Source organism: Bombus fervidus, unplaced genomic scaffold (assembly GCF_041682495.2).
Source record: "Bombus fervidus isolate BK054 unplaced genomic scaffold, iyBomFerv1 scaffold0025, whole genome shotgun sequence".
Lineage (NCBI taxonomy): Eukaryota > Metazoa > Arthropoda > Insecta > Hymenoptera > Apidae > Bombus > Bombus fervidus.
In genome coordinates, this window is record NW_027212588.1 from 262501 (window position 1) to 282427 (window position 19927).

The window sequence follows — 19927 nt, forward strand, 5'->3', positions numbered from 1 at the left end:
GGGGTACGTACGATATTCTTAAGGTACGTACGTACGTACGAAAATACGACGACGATATTCGTACGGCGAGACGCGCGCTCGCTCCTCTTTTACTTTTCGTTCTCTCGTTTTTTCCTTCTTTCACCATCGACCAAACCGCTCTCGATCGATCCAAGAAACGAGACGAAAGTAACGAAAAATTAACGTAACGAAAATATACCGTGGACGTACGAAGTAACGGTCGCGATCGTTGCTCGCTCGCTGCGCTCGCTCGAACTTATACTAGCCCAACCCAAAACCGATCCCGCGAGTTTCTCCGATTTTAAGAGAAATCGAGGAACGAACGCGAAAAAGGGATTGGTTTTGGGTTGGGCTAGTTTTTTTTTCGAGCGAGCGCAGCGAGCGAGCAACGCTCGAGAGCCCGTCTGACTTTGAAAAATTTTCGTACCGAACGGTTATTTCCTGTTATTTCGCTTAAAAGCGTTATGATGCGTATATATTTTTACATAAATGGGAATATCATGTATTCCTACGTCGGGATTAAGCGTTTATTTCGTCCCGACAACGTTAAAAAAAAATTTTAAATCGAACCGTTTTTTCGAATTTTTTCGCTTAAAAGCGTTATAAGGTGCGAATATTCTTGCATAAATCGCTTTAGAATGACGTTTTACATCGGGATTAAGGGTTTATTTCGTCGCTGAAAAGTTATATAAAAAAAGTATGATCGCGCCCGGGACGTTGGAACTTAGTCGCATTCTCGAGCGGTACGTAGGGACTTAGAAAAATTTCGGACCGAAACGTTATTTCGAGTTATTTCGCTTAAAAGCGTTACGAGGTATGAATATTTTTATAGAAATCGTTATGGTTCGACGAATTCTAGTCGAACGTAACGATTTCGTTTTATTTTTTTAAAAAATTGCCCCCTCCGGACCGACATGACCGGGCGGTTGGCACTTCGTCGATCCCCCGGCCGGGACGTAGGGACTTAGAAAAATTCCGGTCCAAAAAGTTTTTTCGAGTTATTTCGCTTAAAAGTGTTATAAGGTATGAATATTTTTATATAAATCGCTATATTATTATATTTTACGTCGGGATTAAACGTTTATTTCGTCCCGAAAACGTTAAAAAAAAATTTTTTATTCGAAAGGTTTTTTTGAATTATTTCGCTTAAAAGCGTTATAAGGTGGCAATATTTGTGCATAAATCGCTTTAAAATGACGTTTTACGTCGGGAGTAAGGGTTTATTTCGTCGCTGGAAAGTTATATAAAAAAAGTGTGATCGCGCCCGAGACGTTGGAACTTAGTCGCATTCTCGAGCGGTACGTTGGGACTTAGAAAAATTCCGGTCCAAAAAGTTATTTCGAGTTATTTCGCTTAAAAGCGTTATAAGGTATGAATATTTTTATAGAAATCGTTATGGTTCGACGAATTCTAGTCGAATGTAACGATTTCGTTTTATTTTTTTAAAAAATTGCCCCCTCCGGACCGACATGACCGGGCGGTTGGCACTTCGTCGATCCCCCGGCCGGGACGTAGGGACTTAGAAAAATTCCGGACCGAAAAGTTATTTCGAGTTATCTCGCTTAAAAGCGTTATGATGCGTATATATTTTTACATAAATAGCAATATTACGTATTTCTACGTCGGGATTAAGCGTTTATTTCGTCCCGAGAACTTTAAAAAAAAATTTTTAATCGAACCGTTTTTTCGAATTTTTTCGCTTAAAAGCGTTATAAGGTACGAATATTCTTGCATAAATCGCTTTAGAATGACGTTTTGCATCGGGATTAAGGGTTTATTTCGTCCCCGAAAGGTGCCGTAAAAAATTTACGATCGCGCCCGGGACGTTGGAACTTAGTCTCATTCTCGACCGGTACGTTGGGACTTAGAAAAATTTTCGACCGAAAAGTTTTTTCGAGTTATTTCGTTAAAAAGCGTTATAAGGTACGAATATTTTTATATAAAGTGCTATACTATTAAGTATTACGTCGGGATTAAATGTTTATTTCGTCCCGAGAACGTTAAAAAAAAATTTTTTATTCGAAAGGTTTTTTCGAGTTATTTCGTTAAAACGCGTTATGAGGTATGAATATTTTTATATAAATCGCTATATTATTATATTTTACGTCGGGATTAAACGTTTATTTGGTCCCGAAAACGTTAAAAAAAAATAGTGGACCGACGCGACTCGGCCCGTCGGACTTTGTCATATTCTCCACCGGTACGTAGGGACTTAGAAAAATTTTCGACCGAAAAGTTTTTTCGAGTTATTTCGTTAAAACGCGTTATGAGGTATGAATATTTTTATATAAATAGCAATATTATTATATTTTACGTCGGGATTAAACGTTTATTTGGTCCCAAAAACGTTAAAAAAAAATAGTGGACCGACGCGACTCGGCCCGTCGGACTTTGTCATATTCTCCACCGGTACGTAGGGACTTAGAAAAATTTTCGACCGAAAAGTTTTTTCGAGTTATTTCGTTAAAAAGCGTTATGAGGTATGAATATTTTATATAAATCGCTATATTATTATATTTTACGTCGGGCTTAAACGTTTATTTGGTCCCGAAAACGTTAAAAAAAAATAGTGGACCGACGCGACTCGGCCCGTCGGACTTTGTCATATTCACCACCGGTACGTAGGGACTTAGAAAAATTTTCGACCGAAAAGTTTTTTCGAGTTATTTCGTTAAAAAGCGTTATGAGGTATGAATATTTTTATATAAAGTGCTATATTATTAAGTTTTACGTCGGGATTAAACGTTTATTTCGTCCCGAGAACGTTAAAAAAAAATTTTTTATTCGAAAGGTTTTTTCGAGTTATTTCGTTAAAACGCGTTATGAGGTATAAATATTTTTATATAAATAGCAATATTATTATATTTTACGTCGGGATTAATCGTTTATTTGGTCTCGAAAACGTTAAAAAAAAATAGTGGACCGACGCGACTCGGCCCGTCGGACTTTGTCATATTCTCCACCGGTACGTGGGGACTTGGAAAAACTTTCGACCGAAAAGTTTTTTCGAGTTATTTCGTTAAAACGCGTTATGAGGTATGAATATTTTTATATAAATAGCAATATTATTATATTTTACGTCGGGATTAAACGTTTATTTGGTCCCGAAAACGTTAAAAAAAAATAGTGGACCGACGCGACTCGGCCCGTCGGACTTTGTCATATTCTCCACCGGTACGTGGGGACTTGGAAAAACTTTCGACCGAAAAGTTTTTTCGAGTTATTTCGTTAAAACGCGTTATGAGGTATGAATATTTTTATATAAATAGCAATATTATTATATTTTACGTCGGGATTAAACGTTTATTTGGTCCCGAAAACGTTAAAAAAAAATAGTGGACCGACGCGACTCGGCCCGTCGGACTTTGTCATATTCTCCACCGGTACGTAGGGACTTAGAAAAATTTTCGACCGAAAAGTTTTTTCGAGTTATTTCGTTAAAAAGCGTTATAAGGTACGAATATTTTTATATAAAGTGCTATACTATTAAGTATTACGTCGGGATTAAACGTTTATTTGGTCCCGAAAACGTTAAAAAAAAATAGTGGACCGACGCGACTCGGCCCGTCGGACTTTGTCATATTCTCCACCGGTACGTGGGGACTTGGAAAAACTTTCGACCGAAAAGTTTTTTCGAGTTATTTCGTTAAAACGCGTTATGAGGTATGAATATTTTTATATAAATAGCAATATTATTATATTTTACGTCGGGATTAAACGTTTATTTGGTCCCGAAAACGTTAAAAAAAAATAGTGGACCGACGCGACTCGGCCCGTCGGACTTTGTCATATTCTCCACCGGTACGTAGGGACTTAGAAAAATTTTCGACCGAAAAGTTTTTTCGAGTTATTTCGTTAAAAAGCGTTATAAGGTACGAATATTTTTATATAAAGTGCTATACTATTAAGTATTACGTCGGGATTAAATGTTTATTTCGTCCCGAGAACGTTAAAAAAAAATTTTTTATTCGAAAGGTTTTTTCGAGTTATTTCGTTAAAACGCGTTATGAGGTATGAATATTTTTATATAAATCGCTATATTATTATATTTTACGTCGGGATTAAACGTTTATTTGGTCCCGAAAACGTTAAAAAAAAATAGTGGACCGACGCGACTCGGCCCGTCGGACTTTGTCATATTCTCCACCGGTACGTAGGGACTTAGAAAAATTTTCGACCGAAAAGTTTTTTCGAGTTATTTCGTTAAAACGCGTTATGAGGTATGAATATTTTTATATAAATCGCTATATTATTATATTTTACGTCGGGATTAAACGTTTATTTGGTCCCGAAAACGTTAAAAAAAAATAGTGGACCGACGCGACTCGGCCCGTCGGACTTTGTCATATTCTCCACCGGTACGTAGGGACTTAGAAAAATTTTCGACCGAAAAGTTTTTTCGAGTTATTTCGTTAAAAAGCGTTATGAGGTATGAATATTTTATATAAATCGCTATATTATTATATTTTACGTCGGGCTTAAACGTTTATTTGGTCCCGAAAACGTTAAAAAAAAATAGTGGACCGACGCGACTCGGCCCGTCGGACTTTGTCATATTCACCACCGGTACGTAGGGACTTAGAAAAATTTTCGACCGAAAAGTTTTTTCGAGTTATTTCGTTAAAAAGCGTTATGAGGTATGAATATTTTTATATAAAGTGCTATATTATTAAGTTTTACGTCGGGATTAAACGTTTATTTCGTCCCGAGAACGTTAAAAAAAAATTTTTTATTCGAAAGGTTTTTTCGAGTTATTTCGTTAAAACGCGTTATGAGGTATAAATATTTTTATATAAATAGCAATATTATTATATTTTACGTCGGGATTAATCGTTTATTTGGTCTCGAAAACGTTAAAAAAAAATAGTGGACCGACGCGACTCGGCCCGTCGGACTTTGTCATATTCTCCACCGGTACGTGGGGACTTGGAAAAACTTTCGACCGAAAAGTTTTTTCGAGTTATTTCGTTAAAACGCGTTATGAGGTATGAATATTTTTATATAAATAGCAATATTATTATATTTTACGTCGGGATTAAACGTTTATTTGGTCCCGAAAACGTTAAAAAAAAATAGTGGACCGACGCGACTCGGCCCGTCGGACTTTGTCATATTCTCCACCGGTACGTGGGGACTTGGAAAAACTTTCGACCGAAAAGTTTTTTCGAGTTATTTCGTTAAAACGCGTTATGAGGTATGAATATTTTTATATAAATAGCAATATTATTATATTTTACGTCGGGATTAAACGTTTATTTGGTCCCGAAAACGTTAAAAAAAAATAGTGGACCGACGCGACTCGGCCCGTCGGACTTTGTCATATTCTCCACCGGTACGTAGGGACTTAGAAAAATTTTCGACCGAAAAGTTTTTTCGAGTTATTTCGTTAAAAAGCGTTATAAGGTACGAATATTTTTATATAAAGTGCTATACTATTAAGTATTACGTCGGGATTAAATGTTTATTTCGTCCCGAGAACGTTAAAAAAAAATTTTTTATTCGAAAGGTTTTTTCGAGTTATTTCGTTAAAACGCGTTATGAGGTATGAATATTTTTATATAAATCGCTATATTATTATATTTTACGTCGGGATTAAACGTTTATTTGGTCCCGAAAACGTTAAAAAAAATAGTGGACCGACGCGACTCGGCCCGTCGGACTTTGTCATATTCTCCACCGGTACGTAGGGACTTAGAAAAATTTTCGACCGAAAAGTTTTTTCGAGTTATTTCGTTAAAACGCGTTATGAGGTATGAATATTTTTATATAAATAGCAATATTATTATATTTTACGTCGGGATTAAACGTTTATTTGGTCCCAAAAACGTTAAAAAAAAATAGTGGACCGACGCGACTCGGCCCGTCGGACTTTGTCATATTCTCCACCGGTACGTAGGGACTTAGAAAAATTTTCGACCGAAAAGTTTTTTCGAGTTATTTCGTTAAAAAGCGTTATGAGGTATGAATATTTTATATAAATCGCTATATTATTATATTTTACGTCGGGCTTAAACGTTTATTTGGTCCCGAAAACGTTAAAAAAAAATAGTGGACCGACGCGACTCGGCCCGTCGGACTTTGTCATATTCACCACCGGTACGTAGGGACTTAGAAAAATTTTCGACCGAAAAGTTTTTTCGAGTTATTTCGTTAAAAAGCGTTATGAGGTATGAATATTTTTATATAAAGTGCTATATTATTAAGTTTTACGTCGGGATTAAACGTTTATTTCGTCCCGAGAACGTTAAAAAAAAATTTTTTATTCGAAAGGTTTTTTCGAGTTATTTCGTTAAAACGCGTTATGAGGTATAAATATTTTTATATAAATAGCAATATTATTATATTTTACGTCGGGATTAATCGTTTATTTGGTCTCGAAAACGTTAAAAAAAAATAGTGGACCGACGCGACTCGGCCCGTCGGACTTTGTCATATTCTCCACCGGTACGTGGGGACTTGGAAAAACTTTCGACCGAAAAGTTTTTTCGAGTTATTTCGTTAAAACGCGTTATGAGGTATGAATATTTTTATATAAATAGCAATATTATTATATTTTACGTCGGGATTAAACGTTTATTTGGTCCCGAAAACGTTAAAAAAAAATAGTGGACCGACGCGACTCGGCCCGTCGGACTTTGTCATATTCTCCACCGGTACGTGGGGACTTGGAAAAACTTTCGACCGAAAAGTTTTTTCGAGTTATTTCGTTAAAACGCGTTATGAGGTATGAATATTTTTATATAAATAGCAATATTATTATATTTTACGTCGGGATTAAACGTTTATTTGGTCCCGAAAACGTTAAAAAAAAATAGTGGACCGACGCGACTCGGCCCGTCGGACTTTGTCATATTCTCCACCGGTACGTAGGGACTTAGAAAAATTTTCGACCGAAAAGTTTTTTCGAGTTATTTCGTTAAAAAGCGTTATAAGGTACGAATATTTTTATATAAAGTGCTATACTATTAAGTATTACGTCGGGATTAAATGTTTATTTCGTCCCGAGAACGTTAAAAAAAAATTTTTTATTCGAAAGGTTTTTTCGAGTTATTTCGTTAAAACGCGTTATGAGGTATGAATATTTTTATATAAATCGCTATATTATTATATTTTACGTCGGGATTAAACGTTTATTTGGTCCCGAAAACGTTAAAAAAAAATAGTGGACCGACGCGACTCGGCCCGTCGGACTTTGTCATATTCTCCACCGGTACGTAGGGACTTAGAAAAATTTTCGACCGAAAAGTTTTTTCGAGTTATTTCGTTAAAACGCGTTATGAGGTATGAATATTTTTATATAAATAGCAATATTATTATATTTTACGTCGGGATTAAACGTTTATTTGGTCCCAAAAACGTTAAAAAAAAATAGTGGACCGACGCGACTCGGCCCGTCGGACTTTGTCATATTCTCCACCGGTACGTAGGGACTTAGAAAAATTTTCGACCGAAAAGTTTTTTCGAGTTATTTCGTTAAAAAGCGTTATGAGGTATGAATATTTTATATAAATCGCTATATTATTATATTTTACGTCGGGCTTAAACGTTTATTTGGTCCCGAAAACGTTAAAAAAAAATAGTGGACCGACGCGACTCGGCCCGTCGGACTTTGTCATATTCACCACCGGTACGTAGGGACTTAGAAAAATTTTCGACCGAAAAGTTTTTTCGAGTTATTTCGTTAAAAAGCGTTATGAGGTATGAATATTTTTATATAAAGTGCTATATTATTAAGTTTTACGTCGGGATTAAACGTTTATTTCGTCCCGAGAACGTTAAAAAAAAATTTTTTATTCGAAAGGTTTTTTCGAGTTATTTCGTTAAAACGCGTTATGAGGTATAAATATTTTTATATAAATAGCAATATTATTATATTTTACGTCGGGATTAAACGTTTATTTGGTCTCGAAAACGTTAAAAAAAAATAGTGGACCGACGCGACTCGGCCCGTCGGACTTTGTCATATTCTCCACCGGTACGTAGGGACTTAGAAAAATTTTCGACCGAAAAGTTTTTTCGAGTTATTTCGTTAAAAAGCGTTATAAGGTACGAATATTTTTATATAAAGTGCTATATTATTAAGTTTTACGTCGGGATTAAACGTTTATTTCGTCCCGAGAACGTTAAAAAAAAATTTTTTATTCGAAAGGTTTTTTCGAGTTATTTCGTTAAAACGCGTTATGAGGTATGAATATTTTTATATAAATCGCTATATTATTATATTTTACGTCGGGATTAAACGTTTATTTGGTCCCGAAAACGTTAAAAAAAAATAGTGGGCCGACGCGACTCGGCCCGTCGGACTTTGTCATATTCTCCACCGGTACGTAGGGACTTAGAAAAATTTTCGACCGAAAAGTTTTTTCGAGTTATTTCGTTAAAAAGCGTTATGAGGTATGAATATTTTATATAAATCGCTATATTATTATATTTTACGTCGGGCTTAAACGTTTATTTGGTCCCGAAAACGTTAAAAAAAAATAGTGGACCGACGCGACTCGGCCCGTCGGACTTTGTCATATTCTCCACCGGTACGTAGGGACTTAGAAAAATTTTCGACCGAAAAGTTTTTTCGAGTTATTTCGTTAAAACGCGTTATGAGGTATGAATATTTTTATATAAATAGCAATATTATTATATTTTACGTCGGGATTAAACGTTTATTTGGTCCCAAAAACGTTAAAAAAAAATAGTGGACCGACGCGACTCGGCCCGTCGGACTTTGTCATATTCACCACCGGTACGTAGGGACTTAGAAAAATTTTCGACCGAAAAGTTTTTTCGAGTTATTTCGTTAAAAAGCGTTATGAGGTATGAATATTTTTATATAAAGTGCTATATTATTAAGTTTTACGTCGGGATTAAACGTTTATTCCGTCCCGAGAACGTTAAAAAAAAATTTTTTATTCGAAAGGTTTTTTCGAGTTATTTCGTTAAAACGCGTTATGAGGTATAAATATTTTTATATAAATAGCAATATTATTATATTTTACGTCGGGATTAAACGTTTATTTGGTCTCGAAAACATTAAAAAAAAATAGTGGACCGACGCGACTCGGCCCGTCGGACTTTGTCATATTCTCCACCGGTACGTAGGGACTTAGAAAAATTTTCGACCGAAAAGTTTTTTCGAGTTATTTCGTTAAAAAGCGTTATAAGGTACGAATATTTTTATATAAAGTGCTATATTATTAAGTTTTACGTCGGGATTAAACGTTTATTTCGTCCCGAGAACGTTAAAAAAAAATTTTTTATTCGAAAGGTTTTTTCGAGTTATTTCGTTAAAACGCGTTATGAGGTATGAATATTTTTATATAAATCGCTATATTATTATATTTTACGTCGGGATTAAACGTTTATTTGGTCCCGAAAACGTTAAAAAAAAATAGTGGGCCGACGCGACTCGGCCCGTCGGACTTTGTCATATTCTCCACCGGTACGTAGGGACTTAGAAAAATTTTCGACCGAAAAGTTTTTTCGAGTTATTTCGTTAAAAAGCGTTATAAGGTACGAATATTTTTATATAAAGTGCTATATTATTAAGTATTACGTCGGGATTAAATGTTTATTTCGTCCCGACAACGTTAAAAAAAAATTTTTTATTCGAAAGGTTTTTTCGAGTTATTTCGTTAAAACGCGTTATGAGGTATGAATATTTTTATATAAATCGCTATATTATTATATTTTACGTCGGGATTAAACGTTTATTTGGTCCCGAAAACGTTAAAAAAAAATAGTGGGCCGACGCGACTCGGCCCGTCGGACTTTGTCATATTCTCCACCGGTACGTAGGGACTTAGAAAAATTTTCGACCGAAAAGTTTTTTCGAGTTATTTCGTTAAAAAGCGTTATGAGGTATGAATATTTTATATAAATCGCTATATTATTATATTTTACGTCGGGCTTAAACGTTTATTTGGTCCCGAAAACGTTAAAAAAAAATAGTGGACCGACGCGACTCGGCCCGTCGGACTTTGTCATATTCACCACCGGTACGTAGGGACTTAGAAAAATTTTCGACCGAAAAGTTTTTTCGAGTTATTTCGTTAAAAAGCGTTATGAGGTATGAATATTTTTATATAAAGTGCTATATTATTAAGTTTTACGTCGGGATTAAACGTTTATTTCGTCCCGAGAACGTTAAAAAAAAATTTTTTATTCGAAAGGTTTTTTCGAGTTATTTCGTTAAAACGCGTTATGAGGTATAAATATTTTTATATAAATAGCAATATTATTATATTTTACGTCGGGATTAATCGTTTATTTGGTCTCGAAAACGTTAAAAAAAAATAGTGGACCGACGCGACTCGGCCCGTCGGACTTTGTCATATTCTCCACCGGTACGTAGGGACTTAGAAAAATTTTCGACCGAAAAGTTTTTTCGAGTTATTTCGTTAAAAAGCGTTATAAGGTACGAATATTTTTATATAAAGTGCTATATTATTAAGTTTTACGTCGGGATTAAACGTTTATTTCGTCCCGAGAACGTTAAAAAAAAATTTTTTATTCGAAAGGTTTTTTCGAGTTATTTCGTTAAAACGCGTTATGAGGTATGAATATTTTTATATAAATCGCTATATTATTATATTTTACGTCGGGATTAAACGTTTATTTGGTCCCGAAAACGTTAAAAAAAAATAGTGGGCCGACGCGACTCGGCCCGTCGGACTTTGTCATATTCTCCACCGGTACGTAGGGACTTAGAAAAATTTTCGACCGAAAAGTTTTTTCGAGTTATTTCGTTAAAAAGCGTTATGAGGTATGAATATTTTTATATAAAGTGCTATATTATTAAGTTTTACGTCGGGCTTAAACGTTTATTTCGTCCCGAGAACGTTAAAAAAAAATTTTTTATTCGAAAGGTTTTTTCGAGTTATTTCGTTAAAACGCGTTATGAGGTATGAATATTTTTATATAAATCGCTATATTATTATATTTTACGTCGGGATTAAACGTTTATTTGGTCCCGAAAACGTTAAAAAAAAATAGTGGACCGACGCGACTCGGCCCGTCGGACTTTGTCATATTCTCCACCGGTACGTAGGGACTTAGAAAAATTTTCGACCGAAAAGTTTGTTCGAGTTATTTCGTTAAAAAGCGTTATGAGGTATGAATATTATTATATAAATCGCTATATTATTATATTTTACGTCGGGCTTAAACGTTTATTTGGTCCCGAAAACGTTAAAAAAAAATAGTGGACCGACGCGACTCGGCCCGTCGGACTTTGTCATATTCTCCACCGGTACGTGGGGACTTGGAAAAACTTTCGACCGAAAAGTTTTTTCGAGTTATTTCGTTAAAACGCGTTATGAGGTATGAATATTATTATATAAATCGCTATATTATTATATTTTACGTCGGGATTAAACGTTTATTTGGTCCCGAAAACGTTAAAAAAAAATAGTGGACCGACGCGACTCGGCCCGTCGGACTTTGTCATATTCTCCACCGGTACGTAGGGACTTAGAAAAATTTTCGACCGAAAAGTTTTTTCGAGTTATTTCGTTAAAAAGCGTTATGAGGTATGAATATTTTATATAAATCGCTATATTATTATATTTTACGTCGGGCTTAAACGTTTATTTGGTCCCGAAAACGTTAAAAAAAAATAGTGGACCGACGCGACTCGGCCCGTCGGACTTTGTCATATTCACCACCGGTACGTAGGGACTTAGAAAAATTTTCGACCGAAAAGTTTTTTCGAGTTATTTCGTTAAAAAGCGTTATGAGGTATGAATATTTTTATATAAAGTGCTATATTATTAAGTTTTACGTCGGGATTAAACGTTTATTTCGTCCCGAGAACGTTAAAAAAAAATTTTTTATTCGAAAGGTTTTTTCGAGTTATTTCGTTAAAACGCGTTATGAGGTATGAATATTTTTATATAAATCGCTATATTATTATATTTTACGTCGGGATTAAACGTTTATTTGGTCCCGAAAACGTTAAAAAAAAATAGTGGGCCGACGCGACTCGGCCCGTCGGACTTTGTCATATTCTCCACCGGTACGTAGGGACTTAGAAAAATTTTCGACCGAAAAGTTTTTTCGAGTTATTTCGTTAAAAAGCGTTATGAGGTATGAATATTTTATATAAATCGCTATATTATTATATTTTACGTCGGGCTTAAACGTTTATTTGGTCCCGAAAACGTTAAAAAAAAATAGTGGACCGACGCGACTCGGCCCGTCGGACTTTGTCATATTCTCCACCGGTACGTAGGGACTTAGAAAAATTTTCGACCGAAAAGTTTTTTCGAGTTATTTCGTTAAAAAGCGTTATAAGGTACGAATATTTTTATATAAAGTGCTATATTATTAAGTTTTACGTCGGGATTAAACGTTTATTTCGTCCCGAGAACGTTAAAAAAAAATTTTTTATTCGAAAGGTTTTTTCGAGTTATTTCGTTAAAACGCGTTATGAGGTATGAATATTTTTATATAAATCGCTATATTATTATATTTTACGTCGGGATTAAACGTTTATTTGGTCCCGAAAACGTTAAAAAAAAATAGTGGGCCGACGCGACTCGGCCCGTCGGACTTTGTCATATTCTCCACCGGTACGTAGGGACTTAGAAAAATTTTCGACCGAAAAGTTTTTTCGAGTTATTTCGTTAAAAAGCGTTATGAGGTATGAATATTTTTATATAAAGTGCTATATTATTAAGTTTTACGTCGGGCTTAAACGTTTATTTCGTCCCGAGAACGTTAAAAAAAAATTTTTTATTCGAAAGGTTTTTTCGAGTTATTTCGTTAAAACGCGTTATGAGGTATGAATATTTTTATATAAATCGCTATATTATTATATTTTACGTCGGGATTAAACGTTTATTTGGTCCCGAAAACGTTAAAAAAAAATAGTGGACCGACGCGACTCGGCCCGTCGGACTTTGTCATATTCTCCACCGGTACGTAGGGACTTAGAAAAATTTTCGACCGAAAAGTTTGTTCGAGTTATTTCGTTAAAAAGCGTTATGAGGTATGAATATTATTATATAAATCGCTATATTATTATATTTTACGTCGGGCTTAAACGTTTATTTGGTCCCGAAAACGTTAAAAAAAAATAGTGGACCGACGCGACTCGGCCCGTCGGACTTTGTCATATTCTCCACCGGTACGTGGGGACTTGGAAAAACTTTCGACCGAAAAGTTTTTTCGAGTTATTTCGTTAAAACGCGTTATGAGGTATGAATATTATTATATAAATCGCTATATTATTATATTTTACGTCGGGATTAAACGTTTATTTGGTCCCGAAAACGTTAAAAAAAAATAGTGGACCGACGCGACTCGGCCCGTCGGACTTTGTCATATTCTCCACCGGTACGTAGGGACTTAGAAAAATTTTCGACCGAAAAGTTTTTTCGAGTTATTTCGTTAAAACGCGTTATGAGGTATGAATATTTTTATATAAATAGCAATATTATTATATTTTACGTCGGGATTAAACGTTTATTTGGTCCCAAAAACGTTAAAAAAAAATAGTGGACCGACGCGACTCGGCCCGTCGGACTTTGTCATATTCTCCACCGGTACGTAGGGACTTAGAAAAGTTTTCGACCGAAAAGTTTTTTCGAGTTATTTCGTTAAAAAGCGTTATGAGGTATGAATATTTTTATATAAATAGCAATATTATTATATTTTACGTCGGGATTAAACGTTTATTTGGTCCCAAAAACGTTAAAAAAAAATAGTGGACCGACGCGACTCGGCCCGTCGGACTTTGTCATATTCTCCACCGGTACGTAGGGACTTAGAAAAATTTTCGACCGAAAAGTTTTTTCGAGTTATTTCGTTAAAAAGCGTTATGAGGTATGAATATTTTATATAAATCGCTATATTATTATATTTTACGTCGGGCTTAAACGTTTATTTGGTCCCGAAAACGTTAAAAAAAAATAGTGGACCGACGCGACTCGGCCCGTCGGACTTTGTCATATTCACCACCGGTACGTAGGGACTTAGAAAAATTTTCGACCGAAAAGTTTTTTCGAGTTATTTCGTTAAAAAGCGTTATGAGGTATGAATATTTTTATATAAAGTGCTATATTATTAAGTTTTACGTCGGGATTAAACGTTTATTTCGTCCCGAGAACGTTAAAAAAAAATTTTTTATTCGAAAGGTTTTTTCGAGTTATTTCGTTAAAACGCGTTATGAGGTATAAATATTTTTATATAAATAGCAATATTATTATATTTTACGTCGGGATTAAACGTTTATTTGGTCTCGAAAACGTTAAAAAAAAATAGTGGACCGACGCGACTCGGCCCGTCGGACTTTGTCATATTCTCCACCGGTACGTAGGGACTTAGAAAAATTTTCGACCGAAAAGTTTTTTCGAGTTATTTCGTTAAAAAGCGTTATAGGGTACGAATATTTTTATATAAAGTGCTATATTATTAAGTTTTACGTCGGGATTAAACGTTTATTTCGTCCCGAGAACGTTAAAAAAAAATTTTTTATTCGAAAGGTTTTTTCGAGTTATTTCGTTAAAACGCGTTATGAGGTATGAATATTTTTATATAAATCGCTATATTATTATATTTTACGTCGGGATTAAACGTTTATTTGGTCCCGAAAACGTTAAAAAAAAATAGTGGGCCGACGCGACTCGGCCCGTCGGACTTTGTCATATTCTCCACCGGTACGTAGGGACTTAGAAAAATTTTCGACCGAAAAGTTTTTTCGAGTTATTTCGTTAAAAAGCGTTATAAGGTACGAATATTTTTATATAAAGTGCTATATTATTAAGTATTACGTCGGGATTAAATGTTTATTTCGTCCCGACAACGTTAAAAAAAAATTTTTTATTCGAAAGGTTTTTTCGAGTTATTTCGTTAAAACGCGTTATGAGGTATGAATATTTTTATATAAATCGCTATATTATTATATTTTACGTCGGGATTAAACGTTTATTTGGTCCCGAAAACGTTAAAAAAAAATAGTGGGCCGACGCGACTCGGCCCGTCGGACTTTGTCATATTCTCCACCGGTACGTAGGGACTTAGAAAAATTTTCGACCGAAAAGTTTTTTCGAGTTATTTCGTTAAAAAGCGTTATGAGGTATGAATATTTTATATAAATCGCTATATTATTATATTTTACGTCGGGCTTAAACGTTTATTTGGTCCCGAAAACGTTAAAAAAAAATAGTGGACCGACGCGACTCGGCCCGTCGGACTTTGTCATATTCTCCACCGGTACGTAGGGACTTAGAAAAATTTTCGACCGAAAAGTTTTTTCGAGTTATTTCGTTAAAACGCGTTATGAGGTATGAATATTTTTATATAAATAGCAATATTATTATATTTTACGTCGGGATTAAACGTTTATTTGGTCCCAAAAACGTTAAAAAAAAATAGTGGACCGACGCGACTCGGCCCGTCGGACTTTGTCATATTCACCACCGGTACGTAGGGACTTAGAAAAATTTTCGACCGAAAAGTTTTTTCGAGTTATTTCGTTAAAAAGCGTTATGAGGTATGAATATTTTTATATAAAGTGCTATATTATTAAGTTTTACGTCGGGATTAAACGTTTATTTCGTCCCGAGAACGTTAAAAAAAAATTTTTTATTCGAAAGGTTTTTTCGAGTTATTTCGTTAAAACGCGTTATGAGGTATAAATATTTTTATATAAATAGCAATATTATTATATTTTACGTCGGGATTAAACGTTTATTTGGTCTCGAAAACATTAAAAAAAAATAGTGGACCGACGCGACTCGGCCCGTCGGACTTTGTCATATTCTCCACCGGTACGTAGGGACTTAGAAAAATTTTCGACCGAAAAGTTTTTTCGAGTTATTTCGTTAAAAAGCGTTATAAGGTACGAATATTTTTATATAAAGTGCTATATTATTAAGTTTTACGTCGGGATTAAACGTTTATTTCGTCCCGAGAACGTTAAAAAAAAATTTTTTATTCGAAAGGTTTTTTCGAGTTATTTCGTTAAAACGCGTTATGAGGTATGAATATTTTTATATAAATCGCTATATTATTATATTTTACGTCGGGATTAAACGTTTATTTGGTCCCGAAAACGTTAAAAAAAAATAGTGGGCCGACGCGACTCGGCCCGTCGGACTTTGTCATATTCTCCACCGGTACGTAGGGACTTAGAAAAATTTTCGACCGAAAAGTTTTTTCGAGTTATTTCGTTAAAAAGCGTTATAAGGTACGAATATTTTTATATAAAGTGCTATATTATTAAGTATTACGTCGGGATTAAATGTTTATTTCGTCCCGACAACGTTAAAAAAAAATTTTTTATTCGAAAGGTTTTTTCGAGTTATTTCGTTAAAACGCGTTATGAGGTATGAATATTTTTATATAAATCGCTATATTATTATATTTTACGTCGGGATTAAACGTTTATTTGGTCCCGAAAACGTTAAAAAAAAATAGTGGGCCGACGCGACTCGGCCCGTCGGACTTTGTCATATTCTCCACCGGTACGTAGGGACTTAGAAAAATTTTCGACCGAAAAGTTTTTTCGAGTTATTTCGTTAAAAAGCGTTATGAGGTATGAATATTTTATATAAATCGCTATATTATTATATTTTACGTCGGGCTTAAACGTTTATTTGGTCCCGAAAACGTTAAAAAAAAATAGTGGACCGACGCGACTCGGCCCGTCGGACTTTGTCATATTCACCACCGGTACGTAGGGACTTAGAAAAATTTTCGACCGAAAAGTTTTTTCGAGTTATTTCGTTAAAAAGCGTTATGAGGTATGAATATTTTTATATAAAGTGCTATATTATTAAGTTTTACGTCGGGATTAAACGTTTATTTCGTCCCGAGAACGTTAAAAAAAAATTTTTTATTCGAAAGGTTTTTTCGAGTTATTTCGTTAAAACGCGTTATGAGGTATAAATATTTTTATATAAATAGCAATATTATTATATTTTACGTCGGGATTAATCGTTTATTTGGTCTCGAAAACGTTAAAAAAAAATAGTGGACCGACGCGACTCGGCCCGTCGGACTTTGTCATATTCTCCACCGGTACGTAGGGACTTAGAAAAATTTTCGACCGAAAAGTTTTTTCGAGTTATTTCGTTAAAAAGCGTTATAAGGTACGAATATTTTTATATAAAGTGCTATATTATTAAGTTTTACGTCGGGATTAAACGTTTATTTCGTCCCGAGAACGTTAAAAAAAAATTTTTTATTCGAAAGGTTTTTTCGAGTTATTTCGTTAAAACGCGTTATGAGGTATGAATATTTTTATATAAATCGCTATATTATTATATTTTACGTCGGGATTAAACGTTTATTTGGTCCCGAAAACGTTAAAAAAAAATAGTGGGCCGACGCGACTCGGCCCGTCGGACTTTGTCATATTCTCCACCGGTACGTAGGGACTTAGAAAAATTTTCGACCGAAAAGTTTTTTCGAGTTATTTCGTTAAAAAGCGTTATGAGGTATGAATATTTTTATATAAAGTGCTATATTATTAAGTTTTACGTCGGGCTTAAACGTTTATTTCGTCCCGAGAACGTTAAAAAAAAATTTTTTATTCGAAAGGTTTTTTCGAGTTATTTCGTTAAAACGCGTTATGAGGTATGAATATTTTTATATAAATCGCTATATTATTATATTTTACGTCGGGATTAAACGTTTATTTGGTCCCGAAAACGTTAAAAAAAAATAGTGGACCGACGCGACTCGGCCCGTCGGACTTTGTCATATTCTCCACCGGTACGTAGGGACTTAGAAAAATTTTCGACCGAAAAGTTTGTTCGAGTTATTTCGTTAAAAAGCGTTATGAGGTATGAATATTATTATATAAATCGCTATATTATTATATTTTACGTCGGGCTTAAACGTTTATTTGGTCCCGAAAACGTTAAAAAAAAATAGTGGACCGACGCGACTCGGCCCGTCGGACTTTGTCATATTCTCCACCGGTACGTGGGGACTTGGAAAAACTTTCGACCGAAAAGTTTTTTCGAGTTATTTCGTTAAAACGCGTTATGAGGTATGAATATTATTATATAAATCGCTATATTATTATATTTTACGTCGGGATTAAACGTTTATTTGGTCCCGAAAACGTTAAAAAAAAATAGTGGACCGACGCGACTCGGCCCGTCGGACTTTGTCATATTCTCCACCGGTACGTAGGGACTTAGAAAAATTTTCGACCGAAAAGTTTTTTCGAGTTATTTCGTTAAAAAGCGTTATGAGGTATGAATATTTTATATAAATCGCTATATTATTATATTTTACGTCGGGCTTAAACGTTTATTTGGTCCCGAAAACGTTAAAAAAAAATAGTGGACCGACGCGACTCGGCCCGTCGGACTTTGTCATATTCACCACCGGTACGTAGGGACTTAGAAAAATTTTCGACCGAAAAGTTTTTTCGAGTTATTTCGTTAAAAAGCGTTATGAGGTATGAATATTTTTATATAAAGTGCTATATTATTAAGTTTTACGTCGGGATTAAACGTTTATTTCGTCCCGAGAACGTTAAAAAAAAATTTTTTATTCGAAAGGTTTTTTCGAGTTATTTCGTTAAAACGCGTTATGAGGTATGAATATTTTTATATAAATCGCTATATTATTATATTTTACGTCGGGATTAAACGTTTATTTGGTCCCGAAAACGTTAAAAAAAAATAGTGGGCCGACGCGACTCGGCCCGTCGGACTTTGTCATATTCTCCACCGGTACGTAGGGACTTAGAAAAATTTTCGACCGAAAAGTTTTTTCGAGTTATTTCGTTAAAAAGCGTTATGAGGTATGAATATTTTATATAAATCGCTATATTATTATATTTTACGTCGGGCTTAAACGTTTATTTGGTCCCGAAAACGTTAAAAAAAAATAGTGGACCGACGCGACTCGGCCCGTCGGACTTTGTCATATTCACCACCGGTACGTAGGGACTTAGAAACATTTTCGACCGAAAAGTTTTTTCGAGTTATTTCGTTAAAAAGCGTTATAAGGTACGAATATTTTTATATAAAGTGCTATATTATTAAGTTTTACGTCGGGCTTAAACGTTTATTTCGTCCCGAGAACGTTAAAAAAAAATTTTTTATTCGAAAGGTTTTTTCGAGTTATTTCGTTAAAACGCGTTATGAGGTATGAATATTTTTATATAAATCGCTATATTATTATATTTTACGTCGGGATTAAACGTTTATTTGGTCCCGAAAACGTTAAAAAAAAATAGTGGACCGACGCGACTCGGCCCGTCGGACTTTGTCATATTCTCCACCGGTACGTAGGGACTTAGAAAAATTTTCGACCGAAAAGTTTGTTCGAGTTATTTCGTTAAAAAGCGTTATGAGGTATGAATATTATTATATAAATCGCTATATTATTATATTTTACGTCGGGATTAAACGTTTATTTGGTCCCGAAAACGTTAAAAAAAAATAGTGGACCGACGCGACTCGGCCCGTCGGACCTTGTCATATTCTCCACCGGTACGTGGGGACTTGGAAAAACTTTCGACCGAAAAGTTTTTTCGAGTTATTTCGTTAAAACGCGTTATGAGGTATGAATATTTTTATATAAATAGCAATATTATTATATTTTACGTCGGGATTAAACGTTTATTTGGTCCCGAAAACGTTAAAAAAAAATAGTGGACCGACGCGACTCGGCCCGTCGGACTTTGTCATATTCTCCACCGGTACGTAGGGACTTAGAAAAATTTTCGACCGAAAAGTTTTTTCGAGTTATTTCGTTAAAAAGCGTTATGAGGTATGAATATTTTATATAAATCGCTATATTATTATATTTTACGTCGGGCTTAAACGTTTATTTGGTCCCGAAAACGTTAAAAAAAAATAGTGGACCGACGCGACTCGGCCCGTCGGACTTTGTCATATTCACCACCGGTACGTAGGGACTTAGAAAAATTTTCGACCGAAAAGTTTTTTCGAGTTATTTCGTT